This window comes from Triticum aestivum, chromosome 5B, assembly GCF_018294505.1.
Source record: "Triticum aestivum cultivar Chinese Spring chromosome 5B, IWGSC CS RefSeq v2.1, whole genome shotgun sequence".
Taxonomy (NCBI): domain Eukaryota; kingdom Viridiplantae; phylum Streptophyta; class Magnoliopsida; order Poales; family Poaceae; genus Triticum; species Triticum aestivum.
Window position 1 is genome coordinate 251,808,180 of NC_057807.1, and position 11,850 is coordinate 251,820,029.

At 43.8% G+C, this 11,850-nt stretch overlaps 1 non-coding gene across 1 annotated transcript; it reads right to left on the reverse strand.

Annotated features, from left to right (window-relative positions):
* Positions 1-979: 979 nt before the first annotated feature.
* LOC123118072 (small nucleolar RNA R24) lies at positions 980-1,066 on the reverse strand. The gene has a single exon (XR_006457694.1). It is a non-coding gene; the product is annotated as a small nucleolar RNA R24 (small nucleolar RNA).
* Between the last annotated feature and the right edge of the window lie 10,784 nt (positions 1,067-11,850).

The window sequence follows — 11,850 nt, forward strand, 5'->3', positions numbered from 1 at the left end:
ATATATCCTATTAGCAACATGAACAGAGAAGAATGGCACACTTAAATGATGGGGAAGAAACATGAAGTGTTTCTTACAGTGTGAAAAACAAATTCTTCCTTAACTGGTGCAAACACATTATTGCCACACTGGGAATAGATTTGTTGCTTTGCAGGCTAAAAATCTCCCTCCGTCCATGTAATAACATCTTATATTATGGTGTACTTTTTTGTTGGTAATAGCACATAGAGCATAATATAGACAACTAAATCAATTTAAAAAATTGGCATGTTTAATCATGTAATATCATGCATCTACACTGAAGAAAGAACAATGTCAATCTTGAAAGGGCACTTATCTTTGATAGAATTCTCATGTTCACCTGCACCGTGAAAAGACTGGAACCACATATAAATGCCATTATCCAGTGAATGATTTATCACATTCTGGATGCTTTGCATCTACGGAAGATAAAAATATTTCAACACAGAGCAAGATAAATAGCACCTAAACCAAAGTAGTAGAGGATACTCGGGTCATTTGCTTTTAGATATTTCATGTTCACTGTTGTTATCTTTGCAACTTGATAGATCTCTTGGATTAAATGAGGAAGCCCACTTGTGATGTCACTGATGTTTAGCTTCTGAAGAAACTCTGGATAACAAACTTAAGTGTGTTTCCCCTACTTTAGTAGTCCTCTGATCAGCACCTGACGGATGTTAGATTGCGCATTGACAAAGGTGTGTATGCAGTTTCTCAATCTGGCAAAATATACCACTTAATTTGGAATTTCTACCATGAATAACTACACCAAATTTGCAATTTCAGCAGCTGAGCGATGTTGGCTAAGCCCATTCTTATCGCTGGAAACTTTAACATGAGAATAACTCCATGTTCTTGCGTTGCAACGGGTGAAAGTAATCTAATATGTGCTCACTAACGTGAAAATTGTGTACACAATAATCTAATATATACAACAAAAACAATTTTCTTAATCGGTTGAGCTCAATGCCAAGCGTAAAAAGCATTTCATTGAATAACCAATTGATCCGTTGGTATCCTTATCGCCACGGCTCATCACAACAATACCTTTCGTTACCAATTATAAACAAAGACCAAAACAGATTTCCCAATGACAGAAAAACTTCTTAAATGTTAATAGTACAATCCACAAAACAGTTAAATGTATATAAGAGCAGGTGCACATACAAATGAGTTGCAGCATAGAAACAAGCATAACATGTGCATTCTAACTTTTCAAGTAAGAATTTTTGTTGTGTTAGTACCTGATTCTGGACAGACTTGGCCATCTTGCAGAACTGCTTGCGCGTTAGAGTCTTGTGCAACAGCTTGGCATGGGTGTCCTGCTTCTTGGTCTTGCTCGTGGACAGGACAACAGCCTTCTCCTCTCCCGCTGATGGCTGGACCGCCACGGTCTTGCTGTTTGTTAAGCCTAAAAAACCACATCAGACCACAGCAAGTTAGCGCCTTGTAGAGGAACTAATAAACAGCTTTGAGCCCGCCAAGAACAGTGCAAGTGTGAAGAGCTATGGACCTGAGAACTTGTAGTAGCGGACATTGTAGAGGTTGTTGGGTCCTTGTGAAACTGGACCTTGGCGTTGCTGTTGCCAAACTGCTTGATCAAGAAGCACTTGCTCTTCTTCACAAGCTCCCAGACCAGAGACCTTGGAACGGTAGTGATTTCTCTGCTCTCACCTCTCTCTCGGATGTGCACAGGAGCCCACCCAACGCCATGGCACCCGCAGGAAGCCGCGCCGCCGGGCCTCCACCACATCGCCCCTGCCTCGTTCTCGCCCGATCGGATCACCGCCATCGCGCCAAGTCCGTCGCCAGCCGCCGCCTTTGCCTCTGCTTCGTGCCCCCATGCTCGCTGACTCCTGCCGCGCTGCTCTGCTTCGCTCGCGTCGCCCTGGCCCCCTTCTGCTCCGTCCACGCGAGGTGAAGGAGCGCACGAGCAGCGCCCGGTCCAACCAAGAGGAGGACGAGCAGGGACAAGGTGCGTGAGGGGAAGCTTCGGTGGCTGGGTTTGCCGGCCGGGTGGAGGAGACGAAGGCGGTTCACGCGCTCGGCAGCAGAGGAGGTAGAGTTACCCGATGCCATGCCGCGCCCGCCAACCGTCGTGCTCCGAGCTCCGGCCGCCTTCCTTGGAGATCCACTGTCTGAGCGCCACTTCCCACCGGATCCGGCGAGATTCAACAGGTCCTTGACGACCGCGCCACCGCATGCCCTTGCGAGGCCGCCGCCGGTTTAGCCTCTCCTCCACGCCTCTCCTCGCAATTATGGAGGGGTGCGGCCGCGGCGGCGAGATGGCGGAGGTGTGGCGGCGGCGGCGACGGCGCGAGGATGGCGTGGCTTGGGCACGGGTGAGGGATCGAGGAGGTAGATGCATACGGGAGGCCTCTGCGTACGGGTGTTTTGTTTTTTTGTTTTCCAGCGAACCGTTTTTTCTTTTGTGTATGGATAGACTGCGGGTTAACTCCTAAAAAGCACAGGAACCTTTGTTTAAAAACGCCGCGACGGTGAACCCGGAGACCCAATCCGTGCTTTATTATTAGGGAGAGACTAGCAAAAGGGCACGTGCGTTGCAACGGGGTTCAAATCAAGCTACTAAGATCATATAATGTATAGCCCACCTTGTTTATTCAAAATCAAATAAAATTGACCACTCGTTGCACTTAACAATTATTCATGCCAATATAATACATTTAGTTGATGGCTTACATGAGACAAGCTTTAGAGACAACAATTTATTCCAAAAATCTTAGTTCAAATTTGGCATTTGAAACTTTCATTATTCATTGCATAAATACAAATTGTGACACTGTTTTGTTTGGGATTTTCATTTTAGACCAACAATACATTAACCATTAAATTAGAAATTGTTCTTCTGAAATTAGTATGACATGTTGACAGCTCCAGCAGAATACATAAACCAATTTAATTTAAATAACACAACAAACAATTACAAAAAACAGGTGGGCTGCTTAGCCATGTAATCTACGATCTGCCTTGAGCTGTACTGCAAATATCTTGTATGCATATCCTGAAACAAAGCATCATCAATAAACTTTAGTATCTTGGATGGAAAATTATGGAGGTATATACAATAAAGTAAGTTCAGTACTGACTTTAGAGCCATTTTCTATAACTGGTAGGCTTAGTAGTCGGTAAGGAACTCCTTTTTTAGTTAGAGAAAAGGTATGTAAAACTCCTAGAGTTAGCGAGTGTTGTCAGCTAGCATCATGGCCATCTTTCCTTGCATCCATCCCTCGAACATGCTACAGTGTAGTACGAAATAAATAAATTTTGATGAACAGAGAGTAAATAATGAGTGAACAAATGTGTTAGGCATAATATATAATCAATCAAAAGCATCATGGTCAATGTAAATGTATGAAACTCTGTCTACACACTTTTCATAGCATTCTCTTTGTATACATTTTGCATACCATTCTCCGTGTCATCCCGTCTCACCTACACTGTTTTGTACCCTGCCAAAATCTTATCCATCAAAATTTATCCCATAACAATATCTAGCCCTTTGTTGTTAAATTGCTAAAAAAATCAACTTGGCTAAGCCCTCAGCGGTGCTGGTATGCATACCAAGAACATGATGGTGCTTGACAACATCCAAAGTCGGCTATTGGGTCGCACAATTGCCTCCGACTCAGAACATAACAAAGATAAGGAGGCCAGCCACGAAGTTTGCGATGGTGGAACCGTGAGCGTGGTGCTCGGGTTGCCCATGGTGAACATACCTCAACATGCAGATATAGAACTATAAATATCCTGATTTGCTCATCGCTATCGTCGACAGTGTCATCAATTATGTGCCAAAGCTAGCAGGTCTCATCTACCACTGCTACAACGGCGACCGCGAGTCCGTGGCTACATGCATACTGCATGGCTAGTAGTCCCGCACTACAATCCATCATGCAGTGCTCACCAACATCAACACATGTGTGAATCGATTAGAGTAGGATCTGGGAGGCGTGATTTACATCCAGAACAAACTCACCGCCACTTAGATCGAAGTTAGTGATTGGAGTTTGGACATTTTTGTTGTTGTGTAGCTGAGGAGAGGAGGATTGCTAGTTGTGTGGAACGAACAAGAATCAGTTTTTTATGTTAATTGTGTAGCCCAAAATCCACAGACATTGAAGTCATGCATGAGCAGCTGAAGGAAACTACTTGTGAGCACCGTGCTGTCATGGGCCATCGGCTAGGGCCATGCCCCGCACTCCTTTGTCTTGGGATCTCCTTCCCCAAAGAGAAGGCCCACCAGATCAGAAACCACTCCTCAGAAGAACTGGTGTCCAGTTGTCGGTCCAGACAAAGGCTTAGGTGGCCAATGACGCTACAACTCCTTTACAAAAATCCATAATCTCGTCGACGACTCCAAAGAAATAGCCACCAAGGATGTTGTGGCCGTCTTCGCCGGCCCATCGCCTCGAGGGACTGGAACAGCTGTCCGTGGCTCGGAGCTCCCCTGCTTGCCGCCACCGATCGCTGTCGTCTGTGCACCACCGCTCTGCCCCCTGCGCCACGTCTTCATCTGAGGCCCTCCAAGCACCACCGCCAAAGTACCCGACCCCTGCATGTCTGCGGCGATTCTGTGCCCAAGACCCACCTCCTATCTTCTTCCTCATGTACGGCAACAGGCCCTCCCAAATATTTCCTCCATTTGGCCGACGAGCTGGGCACTTCCTTGTCCCTTACCTCTGGCCGCCGCCTCCCCTCCTATTTTTATATGTAGGCGTGGTAGGTTGATCTCAACCCGGTCCGTCTCATGTCCTTGACCAACTGCTTTTTCCTATTCGTGTGGAGATCTTTTACGTACCAAAACGCTTCCTCCTGATTAATAATAGGAACGACAGAACACCGGATTAGTAAACGTACGTACCAAAAACTCATGGGTGGAATCCCTCCAGACGGAACAGTTGTGCGTGGTGAGCCACATGATCACATGAATAATACCACCTCGGATGTAGAAAATAATATAGGTGAAAAAAACTGAAAGCGTAAATTCACAGGAAGAAGCGTATTGTGACGGTGAACCCACGGAGTCAATCCGTGCTTTATTATTAGGGAAATATTAGGGAGAAAAAAAATTAGGGGAGACTAGCTCATATGCCCGTGCGTTGCAACGGGAGAGATAATTGATGTGTTCATCAAAATGGTCTCCACAAGAGTGGAGCAATAACGCGGAGAGATGTAGTGTTCTTGCGGGTCATTTTGGCCGGCGAGATCTTTATAGTAGTGGGGTTGGTCGGAGTGGCGGCCACTACCGAACTCATGCCTTTTTTTTGTTCAGTTCCGCCTCCTTGTCGAGGTTGTGGTGACCTCCTGATTTTTCCATAAAAATGCGAGCATATTTTTTGAAAAAAAATGTTAGTCCTGGAAAAAGGCAGGCAAAATTTTGACTAGAAAGATTTTTTGAAATTCACAAACATTTTTTGAAAATAGTAACCATTTTTAAGGCGGAGAAATGATAATTTTTTGAATTTGTGAACAATTTTTGAAAATGGAAACTTGTTTTTAACATTCAAAACCAATTTCAGAAATGTGTTTTTAATCTCGAACATTTTTTGAATTTTTTAACATTTCAATAAAAAGGAGTACTTTTCAATTACCGTTATTTAAAAATCTAATTTATTTTAAAATTCCCGAGCAATTTTGGATTTTTTTTAAGAACTGCGAACATTTTTTTTAATTTCGAACACATTTGGAATGAGAATAAGAATTCAAAGTTCCAAATATTTTTGGGAATGGGAACAAATTTTGAAATTCTGAAGATTTAATGAAAATTTGTACAAAAAACGAAATTTTGAAAGAAGAAAAAATAAATTTATGGGAAAAAGGTAAAAATAAATTGGAAGGGAAAAAAGAAAAATAAAAGTAGAAAAAGAACAAAAAAAAAGAAAATGGGCCGGACCAACGTTGGGCTACCTATGCGAAGCTCCAACTATATACCGCCCTCTGCGGCAAATGAGTTCTTCCTGCCGAGTGGGCAGGATATCAGTGGGTGGCTTCTCTGGGCCTTAGCGCTTGCGGGCCCACATAAGAAATTCTAGACAAAATTCTTTTTTTCCTTTTCTAGCACATGGACCACAAAAATTTAGTACCACCTCGGATATAAAAAAAATTCGATGGTGAACGGATGAAATAATTGGAGAAACGCCCCTTGCTTTGTTAGTAGGTATAGATATAGATATAGACTAGCAAAAGAGCCCGTGCGTTGCAACGGGAGAAAAATATATCACATGCCTCTAGCCCAATAGCCCCATGGCTAAAAGGCCCCATAAGGTTGTGCCCTCTATTTCAATACATCACATTACTCATGACAAACAGGAGCAGAACGGGACGAATGGGCAACGAACAATGGAAAAGGAGCAAAAATATTCTCCGACAAAATTTCATAGTGTTCCGAGAAAAATGCAAAGCTAGTATGTAATTTCACAGAAATGCCACTTCTAGAATGCATAAAAAACATAATCCGGCCAATCATTTTATAATGATATGTTCACACACTTAAGTTGTGCTATTACTGCCTTGTGTTTCAATTGGTAACTAAAAAAATTAATGATGTCGGGTGTTGTTTGAGGATGAAAATTGTTGTCTCTCATACTCTTAATCAACTCAAACACTCTGATATGTAAATTCAGGTATATACATTTAGCTTGTACTACAAAAAAAGTAAAGCTAGAAACCTAGCAAGTACTATATTTTTCAAGGACCAAAAACTTGAAAGAGGAATAACACAGAAAAAATGAAGAACATCTGGAAGCACTACATGCATTTGTGAGTCCAAGCATAGTATCTGCAAGAAATTATTTAGAAAATAAACATGCCTCAAAAATTTAGAGACCTCATGACAGGTGGACTGATGCCCAATATATCTTTAGATAAACAATGAGCATGTTTCTCCCTACGGTGGTGGGTAGCTCAAAGGACGGAACGTTCAAATATGTGAAAGAAAGTGCCAAGGGTAAGGTTACTGGATGGAAAGGACAGGGTTTGTCAAAGAAAGCGCGGGAGGTGTTGGTTAAATCTGGCCTCCAATCAACCCCAACTTTTACCATGAGCTGCTTCCAACTCACCAAGAAATTGTGCGGGAACCTGACTTCTATCTCTTCGAACTTTTGGTAGGGTGAAGCAAACGGGGAAAAGAAGGTTCATTGGATAGCATGGAAGAAAATGTGCATGAGCAAGCAAGATGGAGGAATGGGTTTTAGGGATATGGAGGCTTTCAATCAGGCTCTACTAGCAAAACAAGCATGGAGGTTGCTGCACTCATCGGCTTCACTTTGTGCCAATGTGTTGAAGGCTAGATACTACCCAAACGGATCTATTCTCAATGCTACCTGCCCGAGTGGAGGTTCGTATACGTTCAGAAGCATTCTATATGGCAGGGATCTGTTGATGGATGGACTGGTATGGCGAGTGGGTGATGGTACAAGTATTCGTATTCATCATGATAATTGGATACCAAGACAAGGTCATCTTCGGCCACTGGGCCAGGTGTATGTTCATGGAGTAACGAGAGTTTGCGATCTGCTGAATGATGACGGAGACGCGTGGGATCGCGCCAAGCTGGATGTAATGTTTTCCCCAGATGATGTGCAAGACATACTCCAGATCACCATCGGAGGCCATGGTATGGCGGATATCCCCGCCTGGAACTTTACAAATAATGGGCAGTTCACTGTCCGTTCGGCCTATCACCTCTGCATGGAAAAGAGGCGAGCAAGAACCGGACAGCCGGGCTCTTCGTCGTCTGTTGCGAAGCACTAGGGGTGGATGGCGTTGTGGGGTGTCAATGCACCTGGCAAAGCGATTATACATGTTTGGAGAATGATGAAGAACGGATTGGCCGTAGGGGCAGAGCTTCTGCGGCGACACATCAAAGCCGGGGTGTTCTGCCCGGCTTGTGGGCGAGAGGAATCATTGTATCACCGGTTCTGGTCTTGCGAGCACTCGGTGTTATTTTGGAAAGAGTTGGGCTCGGTGTTGGGAGTGAGGGTGGCGATCCCACCTGTCCAGATGTGCTCCCAGAGTCGACTCACGGACTAGTTGTTACAGTGGCTGACAGAGGCGGACGAGGATTCGAAGTCTTTGTTGATACAGGGCCTTTACGCGTTGTGGCTTGCTAGAAATGACATGCGGAATGGAAGAAGGATTGAAGATCTGGCACAGTTGGCGACGCGAGTCAAGAGACTGATAGAGGAGTGGAGGGCAGGCCATGAGGCCCCGGTTCCGACAGTGAAGCAAGTCATCAAAGAACGATGGAAACCACCCGACAGTGGCTGGATGAAAGCTAATGTAGATGGGGCCATGGTCAAGGAAGGAACGGGAGGGGGAGCCGGTGTTATCTTTAGGGACGAAGACGGCGCATTCCGAGGGGCGGCGTCCCATTTTCTTCCAGATTGTCCAAAAGCTGAGACGGCCGAGATACTGGCGTGTCGAAAAGCGGTGCAGTTGGCGATCCAACGAGGTATTCAGAAACTGCATTTGGAGACGGACTCACAGGTGGTAGCCAAGATGATTGGAGAAAAGGGACGCAACTTATCGCCGGTGGGACAAATAGTAGAAGAGGTGAAGAATTTGATCCGAACTAGGGAGAAGTTCAAGATCACTTGGGTCAGGAGGACGGCTAATGGGGCAGCCCATATACTTGCTAAGCTAGATCTTAATAATCGTACTTCAGTTTTTTGGGACTTAGATCCCCCAATTTGTATTCTCAGTACTGTTTCTGACGAGATTCCTACGTTGAGTTAATAAAGAAGTTTTGAAGTTCAAAAAAAAACAATGAGCATGTTTCCCCAGGTAGTCTGATGAACTGAAGCAAATTATCCGCAAGGAATAGAAAAGAAAATTAGTAGATCATCCAAGGAACAAATGGGCAAACAATAATATAATCTTGAAAAGAAACACCAATTTCAGTAAATTTTACCACGGAACAATTGCAGTTCTCTGTCACTTCTTTCCTAGTACCCAAAATAATTCTAAAAATACCATACCGCAAATTACAAAAATTCCACAGACCTCATGAAAGGTAACCTGATGTACTTTAGTCCCGGTATAGTGTTTCTACTTAGCCTAATAGGGGCAGTGCCATTCAAAAAACTAACAAATCAAATCAATCAAATGCAAGATATTTGTTCACTGTAACTATTCCGCAAGACTGTGCTCAAATATAAGCTATTTAGAGGAGCACAACTATAGTACTGTGCGAAATTTAGAAATCAGCATGTGTGCGCAAGTGCAACTCAATTGCATACCAGTTTCGTGATGGCAACTAAATCTGAAATCCAAAAGCTTAAGTAACCTCAAAATTGAAATACCGCATCCTTGCAGCTATGTTTCCACTGAAAAATTGACTTCTTGCTAATGGAGCAACCCAACCCAACAATTAGTCGTAACATAATAAAAATACTGCAATGATACATTCTTGTTGGTAAGAAACATAATTTCAGTGCAAGAGATAAATTATTTGTTTCGCCGTGCTAGAGATAAATTCTTTGTTCCACCAAAATGACATAATTTTTATGTTCGGGAAACTTGGATGTTTTGGTAAGATCCTTGTGCAAGTGAACCGATACACTGATAAGACATTGATATTCTAAGTGAATAAGTAAAACATATATAACTACAAAATGGTACCGGATAAAAGAAACTGACAATGCAATGAAGATAATAACAAAGAAAGAAACTCCAAACATAATCAACCAGCAAAAAACATTTAAAATAAATTTTGCAAAGCCCTTCGCATTTGTTTTTGTTTTGTGCTAAATAGTAGGTCTGGACCGGTCGGCGGACAGCCCGGATGACAAAATATGTCCAAATGCATAAAAACATGGTCTGTCTAGGACACATCTAGATGTGACATAGTTAACCTGATGTCCACTATGTTTGTAGTCTATTTTTTTTCTCAGTTTTTTGTTTTTGTTTTTTGTTGTTGCGGTATTTGTGAAAGTTTAGATGTGACATCCTTAAAAAACTAAAAAACATCTATATGTGAATTTAACAAACTGTAAAAACAATACGTGTCAACGCTAGGCTCGAGCGACCGGCACTTAACCCATCTCCCTTATCTCCTACCTCTGTCATGGTCTCACCCATCCCGGCTTGTCTCCTGCAAGCTGATCCGCACCCGTCGGGGCCCTGAGGCTACCTCCCGGTGCTGCCTCTTCCAACTGCGCCGGGCCACCCTGAAAAGCTTCGCTCCGCCATTGCCTCACTGGATATACGCAGGTCAGGTTGCCTCTCTCCCCGGCTTTCTCCCTTCTTCTCTCTCTAATCTCGTTCTCTGTCTCGCACGTTTTCTCCAGGGAGCCCGCCATGCCTCTCCGTCTTCGTCCGCCGCGCCGAGACCGCCTCCTGCTGCCGGGAGCCTGCTCTGGAGCCGCCGCCACTGAAGGCCGGCCGACGGCGAGCAAGGCCGGCCAACGCGCGCGGGTCCCTTCATTGGCTCCAGCAAGCTCGTCGGCGGCGGGGACCATAAGATCCCTGTGCCAGCAGCCTCGGATCTGGCCCGATTCGTACGTCCACGACCTCCGCGACCTGCGCATGCCCCTTGGTCCGGCCTAGATCCCGCGCCGCTTCGTCTGTTCGTGTTGACCCCGAGGAGTCGTATCTTCGGCAGACCACCACCAGTGGCTTCATCCCTGTATCTTCAGATGGGCTCTCTTCTCTTTGATTTGTTCTTGTCCCTCATTTCCTTCTTGATTTGTTTCCTTCTTGATTTTGGAGACCGTTTGTTGATTTTCTAGGGCGTACGTATATGAACTGGTAAGATCAGATGTAAAGTAGCGAGGTGGGATTATTTGATGGAAGAAAGATTCTCAACACAGAGCTAGGTCTTTTTTTTTTGAGAAAAAGAGATGCAGGCCGGCAATGTACAAAACTTGAGCGCAAAGAACAAACAAACGATGGGCTAGAAGGCATGCAGCGGCAAAGAACATATGGGCTGCTTCGTTTGTAGGCTCAACAATTAGGATGTAAATTCACGGGAAACCGAAAATTACCTAAGCAAAAAATTAGTACCACCTCGAATATGGGTTTTTCCGAAACTGAAAGCGTAAACTTACGGGAAGAAGCGTATTGTGACGGTGAACCCGAAGACCCAATCTGTGCTTTATTATTAAAAAAAATAAATAAAATTATTATTATTATTATTATTATTATTATTATTATTATTATTATTATTATTAGGGAGAGATATAGATATATAGATTTCTATTTTGCCTCAAATTTTATAAAGCAGATAACTTTTATTAAATATGGAACTTGGTCCATAAACCACAATGCAATTTTAGGCTCTGCCACAAAAAGTTTGGGGTTTAAATAAAATAGTTAGTAATTTTTATAATTTTGAAATGCATTTATTTAAAATTTGGCTGCTGTTTTAATTATTTTAGGGTACTTAAGTACTTTATAAAAAAGTTGATTTCACCTTGACAATTACTCATTAATTACATGTAATGCAATGAACTTTTTTATTTTACTGTTTGAAGAAATATATTACTTGACTTTACTTTAAATTTGAATTTGGCTTTGATTTTAACAAGTGGCAATTTGGCTTAGTTAAGTAATGATGACATGGCATCATTAGTGTGGAGTTACTGTAGCATGACACTAGGGGTGTTACACTGTCCCACCGCAGGACCAGCGCACGAGAAGCTGAGAAAGCCTTGTCGTTGCCGCCCTCCCGGCTTTGCCCGGCCGTGCCCTGTGGCGGCGGCGAGGGAGGAGGCGTGGGGTGGAGAGAGCTTGTGGCGGCGGCTAAGGCACCCTCCCCGTCGCACATGGGGCGATGAGGGAGTGGATGGGGGATAATCCGATCCGGGT